The sequence below is a fragment of the Podarcis raffonei genome, chromosome 9 (assembly GCF_027172205.1).
Source record: "Podarcis raffonei isolate rPodRaf1 chromosome 9, rPodRaf1.pri, whole genome shotgun sequence".
NCBI classification, from domain to species: Eukaryota; Metazoa; Chordata; class Lepidosauria; order Squamata; family Lacertidae; genus Podarcis; species Podarcis raffonei.
This window is the reverse complement of record NC_070610.1, coordinates 74,691,521-74,703,632: the sequence shown is the minus strand read 5'-3', so window position 1 is coordinate 74,703,632 and position 12,112 is coordinate 74,691,521. Positions and strand designations below refer to the sequence as shown.

The following is a 12,112-nucleotide window of genomic DNA, read 5'->3' as shown; positions in this document are numbered from 1 at the left end:
CTTTCCCTGCGCTGCGGGGGGTTGGACTAGATGACCCATGGGGTCCCTTCCAACTCTACGAAGCCGCCGGATGGTCACTCCCAAAGGTGTGCCACCAACTTTGTTATCTGTCTTACGTTTATTATGCAGGTATTCAGAATATCCCACGCTCCCCTCAACGCCCCCTCGCAGCAGCCTGCATGTCAAAGTATCTCCTCCCAACTTTGTATTTCAGATCATCATCATCATCATCATCATTATTATTATTATAATATCAGCCTCCTGTACTAGAGAGACAGTGGGGAGGGGGTTGTGGTTAGAGAGTCAGAATTCTTGAAAGACCAGGGCTGCTGCAACAAACAGCCCCACAAGCCTTTGGGAGGCAGAAATGCGAGAGGGCAAGGAAAGAGGGCACCCCTGACCATCATTCAAGGCACCCCAAGTTGCCGCAGCATACTGGTTGAAAACCACTGCTTTATTTGGGTTACTACATTGGCTCCCAGCACATTTCCGAGCACAATTCAAAGTGTTGGTGCTGACCTTTAAAGCCCTAAACAGCCTCGGCCCAGTAGACCTGAAGGAGCGTCTCCACCCCCATCGTTCAGCCCGGACACTGAGGTCCAGCGCCGAGGGCCTTCTGGCGGTTCCCTCACTGTGAGAAGCAAAGCTACGGGGAACCAGGCAGAGGGCCTTCTCGGTAGTGGCACCCGCCCTGTGGAACGCCCTCCCATCAGATGTCAAAGAGATAAACAACTACCTGACATTTAGAAGATATCTTAAGGCAGCCCTGTTCAGGGAAGTTTTTAATGTGTGACATTTTGATGTATTTTTAATCTTTGTTGGAAGCTGCCCAGAGTGGCTGGGGAAACCCAGCCAGATGGGCGGGGTACAAATAATAAAATTATTATTATTATTATTGTTGTTGTTGTTGTTCGGACATGGGAGACCAGGGACATGAAGCTCTCTGGGTAACCTGGAGCGGTGGCGGCAATCATTGCCCCTCAACCTAACCTCCCTCACAGGGTCATTGGCCAATTCCACAACTCTGATAATTTTTGACCACTGGCCACGCCGGGTATCGCTGATGGGAGTGAGAGCCTTCCTGACAGCAAAGTGTGCAAAACAAGTGTCACCTACACACAGAGGATTCCCCCTCACCTCGTTCTGGATCCATTTTCTGACTTAAGAAGACTTACAGATATAGTCAGGGGAGCTGCCACCATGAAGCCTGGGCAAACCTGCACAATTTCAGTTTCTCTCTGTTTTTCGTTTCTCCAATCTTTTAGGTTCATTTCCCCACATTTCTACATGAGTCTGCGATGGTCGCTTAAAAAATATATATACTCTTATCTTACTGAAAACGTACTGGGGTTTTAGCATGGCCGTATCCTATTGGACACACACGCTTGTGCAACCTTGCGTAATGTGCACATTCTTGCAAGCAATTCCCCTTCCCCCTTATTTAACAAATCCATTTGGGTAACCCGCAATGCAAGGTTTTTCCCAGCATTTGTGTCTTTGCGCATGTTACCCGGTGGGAGAACTGCATCGCAACTGTCAGACAAGTGCAAATTCTGAAGGACTGCTGCGGTTCGGGTCACAGATTGCTTCGGGAAATGTGAACTTGGTGGGTTCACCTGTAAACGTGAACCAAACAAAATCCCATTCCTGGTCAGCCTCCAGATCCCTTCCCTTTTCCAACTGAGGGGCTTCTGAAATGTATATTGCCTTGTATAGAGCATGTATAGAGTATAAATGTATAGAGCTGTAAGGGACCCCAGAAGGTATCTAGTCCAACCCTCTGAAAGACAGGGAACGGCAGAAACAATTCCGTGTCTTGTCTCATTGCCTAATTTTTATAAACAACCGTTTGACTTTTAGAAGACATCTGAAGGCAGCCCTATTTAGGGAAATTTTTAATGTCTGAAGTTTTATTCTGCTTTTAGTGTTCTGTTGGGAGCCACCCAGAGTAGCTGGGGAAACCCAGTCAGATGGGTGGGTTATAAATAATAAAATTTATTTATTTATTTATTTATTTATTTAGTATTATTATTATTAAAAATGCAAACTGGAGAGGTCCGCCTGAAAAGAAGTATATAAAGACTTTAAATCGATTTATCTATCTCAGGACAGGGAACTCCTACAGGGGTACAAGGGCAGAAGGTGTTTGGGAACAAGCGAGTCGCAGTATTAGGTCTGGACTTGGAGGAAATCCAATTTCAGAGCCTAGCTCCTTTGTCAGAATTGGGCAAGTTGCTGTGTCTTGACTTCACTTAAGTTCGTTAGGAGGATGAATGAGGTAAACATTATAAATGCAGCTTGGTTAACAAATAATTAGCTGCACGCCCCGTGCGAGGGAATGCGCACGTATGTGTATTTTTGGGTGGAACCAACAGGCAAATTTTAGGAGTCCCTGAGCAAAATATCTCTCACCAGAGCTGTTCTGCAGCTTCCCTAACCTCCTGGAATAAGGCTGACCAGTGAAAAAAAAGGGGGGGGGTTCTGTGTTTACTGACACAGGAATATGCACCCTACTTGGCATGCATTCAACTCACAGTAAGACAACATGTCCTTCCTCAACCTCGGCCCTCCAGATGTTTTGAGACTACAATTCCCATCATCCCTGACCACTGGTCCTGCCAGCTAGGGATCATGGGAGTTGAAGGCCAAAAACATCTGGAGGGCTGAGGTTGAGGAAGGCTGTCCTAGAATCTTGGAACTGGAGGGGACCCCAGGGTCATCTAGTCCAACCCCACTGCAATACAAAAAATTGAGCAGGAAGTGGGGGCCTCCCAAACAGACTTTACCCCTGTCATGTGGGAATCCCATGCAGACGGCCACAGTGCCTAGAGACAAGCAGTTAGGTCATGCATCCACAGCAGTGACCAGAGGAGCAATGACCGGTGGGAGGAGTGCAGAGAGAATGAACTCCCTGGTGCACCTGCAGCAGCACAACCGGACACCTTCCTCTGCCCCAGCTGCAACAAAACATGTCTCTTCTGTATCGGTCTCTGCAGCCACAGCAGGCGCTGCAAGTTCCAACAGCTTGACTTCACCCGCAAAGGCGCACTCCTCCGTTGTCTCACGAGACAGACGGATACAAACAAGAAATTGCCAGGTTCTGACTGCAGTGCCAAGTTAAAGAGAAGGGTGGGAAACCCGGGCGAGGTCTCCATGGCAGGTCATACCTTGGCACTTGGCTGTGTGTTGACTGAATGCCCGGTCTGGTGAGGTGCCCCCATGGGATGTCCACAAGCAGGTCAAGCGAGGGCCAAAACACTTTCCCTGCTTGCAAGACCCAGAAGTTAGTATTCAGAGGCAGGATGTAGAGGGGGGTGTTTAGGGGTGTGTAACTTGCCGATCAGAAGGTCGGCGGTTCGAATCCCCATGACGGGGTGAGCTCCCGTTGTTCGGTCCCTGCTCCTGTCAACCTAGCAGTTCGAAAGCACATCAAAGTGCAAGTAGATAAATAGGTACCGCTCTGGCATTTCCGTGCGCTGCTCATGTGGGTTAAACCACAGAGCCTAGGACTTGCCGATCAGAAGGTTGGCGGTTTGAATTCCCGTGACAGGGTGAGCTCCTGTTGCTCGGTCCCAGCTCCTGCCAACCTAGCAGTTCGAAAGCACATCAAAGTGCAAGTAGATAAATAGGTACCACTCTGGCGGGAAGGTAAACGGCATTTCCGTGCGCTGCTCTGGTTCGCCAGAAGCGGCTTAGTCATGCTGGCCACATGACCCGGAAGCTGTACGCCGGCTCCCTCGGCCAATAAAGCGAGATGAGCGCCACAACCCCAGAGTCGTCTGCAACTGGACCTAATGGTCAGGGGTCCCTTTACCTTTAACTGGTTCGGTTGACCTGGGCACAGAGCCTCAGGGATGTCGTTGGGGACGCCACAGGTATGATTTAGAATCGGGGTGGATTTGATTTAAACCAAATCAATTTAAATCACAATTTAAATCACTAGTCAATAAGACTGCTCTGCCTCCTTTCTTTTAGCAAATGTTTTGTACCACTGGGGAAGTGGTAATTCTGTATTGATTTGTTTTGGATGTTGTATGTGATGCCAATAAAGGTTTTATGATACGATTTAAATCTTTTTTTTTTTTTTTTACAGAAAGACTCATTCTTGCTTGTATAATCTTAATATTGACAATCAGATGAAGGCTTCATTTTTGGAATGATAAATTTTCAGAGTAGTTTTTACGATTATATCAAAAATTACTGATTTGGTTACGCTATTAGAAACACATAGACAGATAATTATGAAATCATTGTGAGGTTTAATAAGTTAACTATTTATATTCGGACAACTCTTCTGCTGTACTTTATCGGAAGGAGAAAAATAACCATTCACTTAATAACAATTTAAACAATTTATTTAACTAAAAAAATAACGTTATAGCATATGTGTCCATGTTTGTTAACTGATGTGGTTAAACTTTTTTTTAAAAACAACAACCTTAAGACTGAGTTTTAGCAACATGAAGAACTTAAAACAAAATCTTATTTCCTGATGAATAGCCTTTGCACTATAATGTAACTTAACTAGGAAACTATCTTTAGAAAGATTTTTCCTCCAAAAGCATTTTATTTTAAAAATCCGATTTAAATTAAAAAAAACCTGATTTAAATAAAAAAAAATCCAATTTAATTTTTTTTAAAAAAACTGGATTATTATTTTTTGTTAAAAAATAATAATTGATTTTTTTATCCACCCCCTTTAGAATGGTGCACGAGAGGGAGGGGGGTGCTGAACTTTGGCGTCGCACAAGGCGCCTGTGAAATTTGGAACCTCGGGGTCCCCTACTGTAGCACGGCTGCTCTGATCTTGGAAGGAGCACAAAGCCATTGCGATGACTAGTAGCCATGGACAGCTGAATCTGCCCCTGAATTGGGCTAATCCCCCTTTGAAGGCAGCCAGGAGGAGACAAAATGGGAGTCTCTTTTCTGCACTTTGCATCTGTTGGAAGTTGCAGGAGAACAAGGAAGAAACTGAAAGGAAGGGAAACTTGGCACGAAAACCGCAGACACGGCTTGAGAAGAATGGAAGATTGCCTGCTGTGGGTCGGTCTGAAGGGCCCTGCCCTTGCCTCTCTCCACCTGGCTTGGGGTGGGCTCCTCTTTTAAATTGTTTTTAATTTTTATCCGTGTTGTTTTAAATGAGACCATCTTGGATGTGAGCCCTGTGACCTGCCTGCCTGGCCCTTTCCCATCTGGCCTGGGAGAGTGGAGTGTGGACTGACTCCAGCTACAAAAGCGGAGGCTGTCGAACAGATTCTTGGGCTGGAACATTGTTTATGGGGGGTTGAGAGAGCTTGTTGCTGTTATTGATATTATTGACACCCAACTTTATCTGTTGATGGACGGCCGCCGTGACTCGGCCCCGGACACACTGACCAGATGCTTGGAAGCTGCGGCTGGATGGCTGCCTGGGAGCCGGTTGAAGTTAAATCCTTCAAAGACAGAGGCCCTCTGGCTGGGTTGGTACGACATGGGGTTGGGGGCCAACTCCCATCTCTTGCGGGGGCTCAGTTAGTGCCAGCGCCTTCTGTCAAGAGCTTGGGTGTAACCTTCGACGCCTCCCTTTCCATGGAGGCGCAGGTTGCAGCCACAGCAAAGGTGGCATTTTTCCATCTCTGCCGTATTAAGAAGTTGTTCCCTTACTTTTCTTGCCCTGATCTGGCCAAAGTGATCCATGTGACGGTCACCTCCAGGCTTGATTATTGTAACTCGCTCTATGCGGGGCTGCCCTTGAAGCTGACCCAGAAACTCCAGCGGGGTCCTTGCTGCGGGATCACACTCATCCAATGCTTTACCAACTGCACTAGCTCCCGGTGGAGTACAGGGTCAGGTTTAAGGTCTGCTTTTGACCTTTAAAGCCCTATGCGGCCTAGGATCCGCATACCTACGGGACTGCCTCTCCTGGTATGCCCCACGTGGGACCTTAAGGTCCACAAATGACAACACCTTGGAGGTCCCAAGTCGCAAAGGTGGTTAGATTGGTCTCAGCTAGGGCCAGGGCCTTTTCAGTACTGGCCCTGACTTGGTGGAGTGCTCTGTCACAAGAGACTAGGGCCCTGCGGGACTTGACATCTTTCTGCAGGGCCTGCAAGACGGAGCTGTTCCGCCTGGCCTTTGGTTTGGACTCAGTCTGACCCTTATGTTTCCCTCCCCTTATGGTTTTGATCTATGGGCTACTACTAAAATGAGGCTGCATTATAAGTTATATTTTAACCTGTATTTTAAATTGGGGATTTTTTAAATTGTAATTTTACTGGTGTTAGCTGCCCTGAGCCCGGCTCTTGCCGGGGCGGGCGGGGTATAAATAAAAATTTATTATTATTTATTATTTTTGTTGTTGTATCTTAAATCTTATGATTTACGTGGAAATTGTTTCCATTTGGTTGTGTACATTTTGATGTGCTTTATTTATTGTTTATGACTTCTGCTATGTTTGTAATTATGTAAATCTGGTCGTGTTTTAAGCCGCCTTGAGCATCGTTTCAACTATGGAAAGGCGGCAAACCAAACAATGATGATGGTGGTGATAATGAAGACTGAAACAGCTCCGTTTTAAAAACAAAAAGCCAAATCGAGACTGCAAATAACCCAGATTCGTGGCATGCTTCTGAGCGGCTCCTCAATAATTCTGAGGAATAAGCAGCTGTGGAGGATTGGGGCTGGGGCCGGGGATGTGAGAACACTTTGCTCAAGGTGGGGCAAAGGTGTGTTTTGTGTGCGCTCAGCCTGGTGTTTACTCGCCTCAGTTGCCTAATCTTCCACATAATACATCCCTGCAGCCTTATCACTCCTCTTTTATGTAGTGGGCTGTGCCGGATTTATGTATAAGCCAAACAAGCTATAGCTTAGGGCCCCACGCTCTTGGGGAGGCCCCAAAAAATGTAATGGGGAAAAACCTGGATGTACATTTCCAAAATATAAGATAAAAAACCAATAAAATAAAACCTACATACAGCAACAGTGTTTTGTGTTGTGCAGGCTCCTATATGATGTACATATTTCACTTCTCCTACCTAGGCAGTTATCTTTCCACAAGGCTCAACATTGATGCTTAATTGATGTGACGAAAAACAGCATAAAATACAGTATAAAACGTGAATAACAATAAATTCAGAATTCAAAAATCAATTTAGGGGGGAAATCCACCCAATAAACATTAGATGATCACCAGGGCTAGCTGGCTAAATGAGTCCTATTTGGGCCAGCGAGGAGACCAGGGGAGAATTAGCTGTGGGATCCCAGAGTTGGTAATCTTCATAAAAAGGGGAGGGGGAGGGAAGGAAGGGGAATAAAAGATCAGGCTAAGTTCAAATTGAAAGCCAGGCGGAATAGCATTGTCTTACAGGCCCTGTGGAAGGAAGTAAAATCCTGCAGGGCCCTGGTCTCATGGGACAGAGCATTCCACCAGGTCGGAGCCATCACCGAGAAGGCCCTGGCCCTGGTGGAGGATAATCTGACTTCCTTAGGATCCGGGGCCTCTAAACTATGATTATTCAAGGACCTTAAGGTCCTCTGTTCCGGGTTCCAGACAACCAGCACATCCCACTTTGCTGCCACAACCTTCATGTTCCAGCAAACAACCCCTGTTTCTTTCCCTCAGATCGAGAGACAAAGAGGTTTGTCCAACTGCTTTCCCTGGGGGGGACAGACACCCACTCTCTGCCACCAAATCCGAGCAAACGTCAGCCGGGTTTTCCGCAAGTGGACATTTGCTCCAATTCCGCACTAAAGAGCAGGTTTTCTTGGGGAGAGCACCAAGAGGCAAGTGGAAAAAAGGTCTCAAGACACAGTTCTCGGAGACACGCTTTCTAGGCACGGAACAAGCGGAAGTGCGGGGGAGCCCTTGGTGCCGGATGGGCCAAGTGTTTTCGTCGTCAGCCAAACACCACGCAAAGGAATACAGAGAAAGCAAGAAGCACAATTCTGTCTGCAATTATGCAAAGGCTCTATTTAAAGACACGGACACTTGGTGGAATGTAAATGTCTTATTTTGTCATTGGGAAACTCGATATATATATATATATATATATATATATATATATATATATATATATGACGCACCAGACCACAAGATGCACCTAGTTTTTGGTGGAGGAAAAGAAGAAAAAAATATTCTGAATCTCAGAAGCCAGAACACCAAGAGGGATCGCTGAGCAGTGAAAGCAGCAATCTCTCTTGCTGTTCTGGCTTCTGGGATAGCTGCGCAGCCTGCATTCGCTCCATAAGACGCACACACATTTCCCCTTACTTTTTAGGAGGGAAAAAGTGAGTCTTATAGAGCAAAAAATACGGTAATTGCCTCCAGAGTTGTGTGAGGTGCGTTTATGTTGCAGCACACAGCACTCAGGCAAGGCCCCCCACCCCCTACAAAACCTCTGGGTATAGGTCAGCATACAAATTCAATAAATAATAACAATAAAACGAAACAGGGAAGATAATACCACTACTAAACTACATTGCCGGCCTGTCGTGAGGATTACCTAAAAGTGATGTTATGTACGGCACTCTGGAGTGCTCCATAAACACTAAGAATTATGATGGAGAAGTCAGAAAAATTTAGGTTTTGCAAAATCTAAATGAAAATATACTTGCAACATGCCCAGACATTGTTCACGAGGCACAAATACTGCCTATACCCAGGAAATATCTAGGCATTAACTGCAAACAAAATAAAGCATCTTTAATAACCGAATCCATTCAGCTGTTCTATGAACAGCAGGGATTTCCAGAGTCTGAGCAGATGAAGGAGTGACTTGAACACAAAACAAGGCAGAATTCTCACTAGGACAAATTAACCCTTGGCAGTGTCCGTCCGCTCGCCTCAAAAAATAAACCTCCTGCCCGATTATCGTCTTCTAACACAGGCCGTCAAGAGTTCTTCCCAAGGGAGCCCCTGCCCCACCTTCTAAAACATGTTTTCTTTTCCCTTTAAAAAAATGCTTCTTAAAATATGCTTTAGAAAGCCGAGAATGAAAGAAACACTCGGAAATGTACTCCGTTGCGACCTGCGGGATCGTTCTCTTCTGAGTCACATTCTTCAATATGCTCTTTAGGAGATAACGTTTAAATAAAGAGTGCCAAAATGCCCCGGGAGAAAGACCAGCCAAATATTTCTGCGACCATTTCAGAGATAATTTTGCCTTTGGCCAGAGGCAAGAGATTAAGAGGCTTTTTTAAAAAAACAACAACCAGATACCGACAAGAAAGCATATTTCCACGCATTACTGGCTGAAGAGTCAAAACTTTTCCAAGTTTTTCCTCTGCAAGGCAGCTGTGGAGAAAGGAGAAATTTAAAGTGGAAGAGGCTATATTCTTGATGGTTAATAGTTTAGAAGAAAACGAATGACTGGAGGGTGGAATTTTGCCCTCTCTTATGCTGGCTGAGGCTGATCCAAAATATTTGGGAAGCAGCAGGCCAGGCAATAGCCCAGCCCACTTTTGCCATAAGCACCGCCTACACCGCCTGATGTCATCACCACCACCCACGCTCTGATGTCATGCTCTGATGTCATTATCACCACCGTACAGGGAAAGGCGGCTTCTGTTTATTACGAAGTTGTAAATCATCTTAACAAGTCCTCCGACATCTCAACAACAAACCGATAATTGAAGATTGAGCAACAGGAAAATAAATGTAATCTGTTTGTCAGAAGGTCGGTGTTTCAATCCATCAATAGTTCAAATTAATAGTTCAATACTTGAGACCAGCGCAAGCACAGCTCCCCTTCGCACTTTTCACAGAATGAACATGTTGGAAATACGTCGACTGTATAAAGAGGCTCAAAGTTAAACCCTGATTTGAGGACCGAACTCACATTGTGTCAAGATGCTGATTCGAACCCCAATAACTGCTTTTCTGGATCAGATCAAGACCCATAGGAGACCAGTATCCTGCCTCCAACAGTGGTCAGCCGCTGACATACTCAAAATGTCTCTTTTTTCCTTTCCTTGCCTCCGGTCCTGTCATCTGTCCCCCCACCCTGCAAACTGCCTCCATTCTTTTTCCTTGTCTCCCCTCAGCTTTGTATGTCGGCAAAGTCTTCAGCAAATGACTATTGGGGTGGGTGGGGCGAAAGTCAGCAGTCACAGAATCGCAGAGTTGGAAGGGTCATCTATTCCAACCCCCTGCAGTGCAGAAATCTCAACTAAAGCATTCATGACAGGTGGCCGTCTAAACTCTGCTGAAAAACCCCCACGTTTGTTTCAGGGGAAGTTGACACACCTCTGCAGGAAAGACAGGACTGCTGGCCCATGAGGAAGATCAAAAGGAGAGGGAGAAAGAAACCAAAACAGCTCCGCAGCGGCAGAGAGGAAAATTACAGGAGGGTGCAAGACTGGAAGAAGTAAGAAATACTGAAAGCCATATTGCTTGAACCACAACACAGAGAGACAACAACAGAGTTGGGGATGCCCGAGGCGAATGTTTGGGATATACACAGCCCTAACATTGATTTCCTGCAGTTGCTTTCAAAAACCTTGAGGTTCCATTGTGGTCAGCGTCGAACTCTGGAAACTTAGATTATTACACTAAAAAGACACCTGACAACTGAGTGTCAGCCTCCTTCTGATTGGCATCCGTCTGTCTTGGGAGACAACAGAGGAGTGCGCCTTTGGGGGTGAAGTCAAACTGTTGGAACTTTCAGCGCCTGCTGTGGCTGCAGAGAACAATACAGGAGAGACATGTTTTGTTGCAGCTGGGGCAGACGAAGGGGACCGGTTGTGTTGCTGCAGATGCACCAGGGAGTTCATTCTCTCTGCACTCCTCCCTGCAGTCATTCCTCCTCCGGACACTGCTGTGGGTGCCCGACTTGATTCTCTGCCTCCAGGCACTGCGCAAAGGATTCTCACATGGCTGATGTTGCCAGCCATGTTGTCATGTTTGCAGACATCTTTGAAATGCAGAGTTGGTCTGCCAACGGACCTGGAGCCTGAAGCCAGCTCCCCATAAGAGCCCATTTTTGGGGATCCTGCCATCTTCCATTCTGCAGACATGACCAAGCCAGCGTAGACGTCGTTGAGACAGAAGTGTGAACATGCTGGGCTTGGGAGAGAACATCTTTGCTGGGGACTCTGTCCTGCCATGCGTTGCTCCTGGCGGTTCTAATTTGCCCACAACTCACTTCCATAAAGCTGCGTGCTCAACATGTAAACCTGGTAGACCTTCATCTTGGAATTGGACGTTAGCATCGCATTCTCCCATGTCCTACTGGAGATGCGAGCCGTCGCTGCCTTGCCAATCTGTTTGCCCAGTTCAGCATCCATGGAGAGGAAGAGGAAATCATTGACCACCTCAAGCGTGTGGTCAACAATGCTAGTGCGTGGAAGGCTGGAGATGTCCTGAGGTAGGTCTTTGTCAGGCTGATGGTGGGGCCAAACTCTCTGCAGGCTTGGGCAAAACACCTTCTGTATTCACATGCATCTGCTTAGCCCAAACCAGAGGAACTGGTACCTTCCCGGGAAAGGAGTCAACAACAACCTCAGAACCTAGCGGTTTGATCAAAACACTTGAAAACACCCGTTAATGTCCGCATGCCTGCTTCTCTGCCATTTAGTATCCCATGTGAGATCTACATTAGGGGTGGACAACCTGACGCTCATCAATATCTAGCTGTTCTACAACTCCCATCATCCCCAACCATCAGCCACACTGGATGATGGGAGTTGGGAGCCCAGCATTGGTCTGGCTCTGGCTAGGACCACCAGAGAGCCAGTGTGGTGTAGTGGTTAAGAGCGGTAGACTCGTAATCTGGGGAACCGGGTTCGATTCCCCGCTCCCCCACATGCAGCTGCTGGGTGACCTTCGGCTAGTCATACTTCTCTCTGAAGTCTTTCAGCCTCACTCACCTCACAGAGTGTTTGTTGTGGGAAAGGAAGGGAAAGGAGATTGTTAGCCGCTTTGAGACTCCTTAGGGTGGTGATAAAGCGGGATATCAAATCCAAACTCTCCTTCTTCTCCTCCAGAAGAAAAAGCACAAGTGAATTAAATACATGCAAAAGCAAGCCTGTCCACCTGAAGGAAAGCAAATCACAGACACAAAGGAAAGAAAAGCACTTTGCCACAAAAGAATCCCTAGCCAAATTCCAACCACATTTGCCATTCTCAGCCCTGGGG

General features: G+C 46.5%; 1 protein-coding gene across 6 annotated transcripts in view; it reads right to left on the bottom strand.

The window, feature by feature from the left end:
• Window positions 1-12,112, bottom strand: part of RNF24 (ring finger protein 24) — an 81,310-nt gene that overhangs the window by 21,245 nt on the left and 47,953 nt on the right. The window lies entirely within an intron of this gene.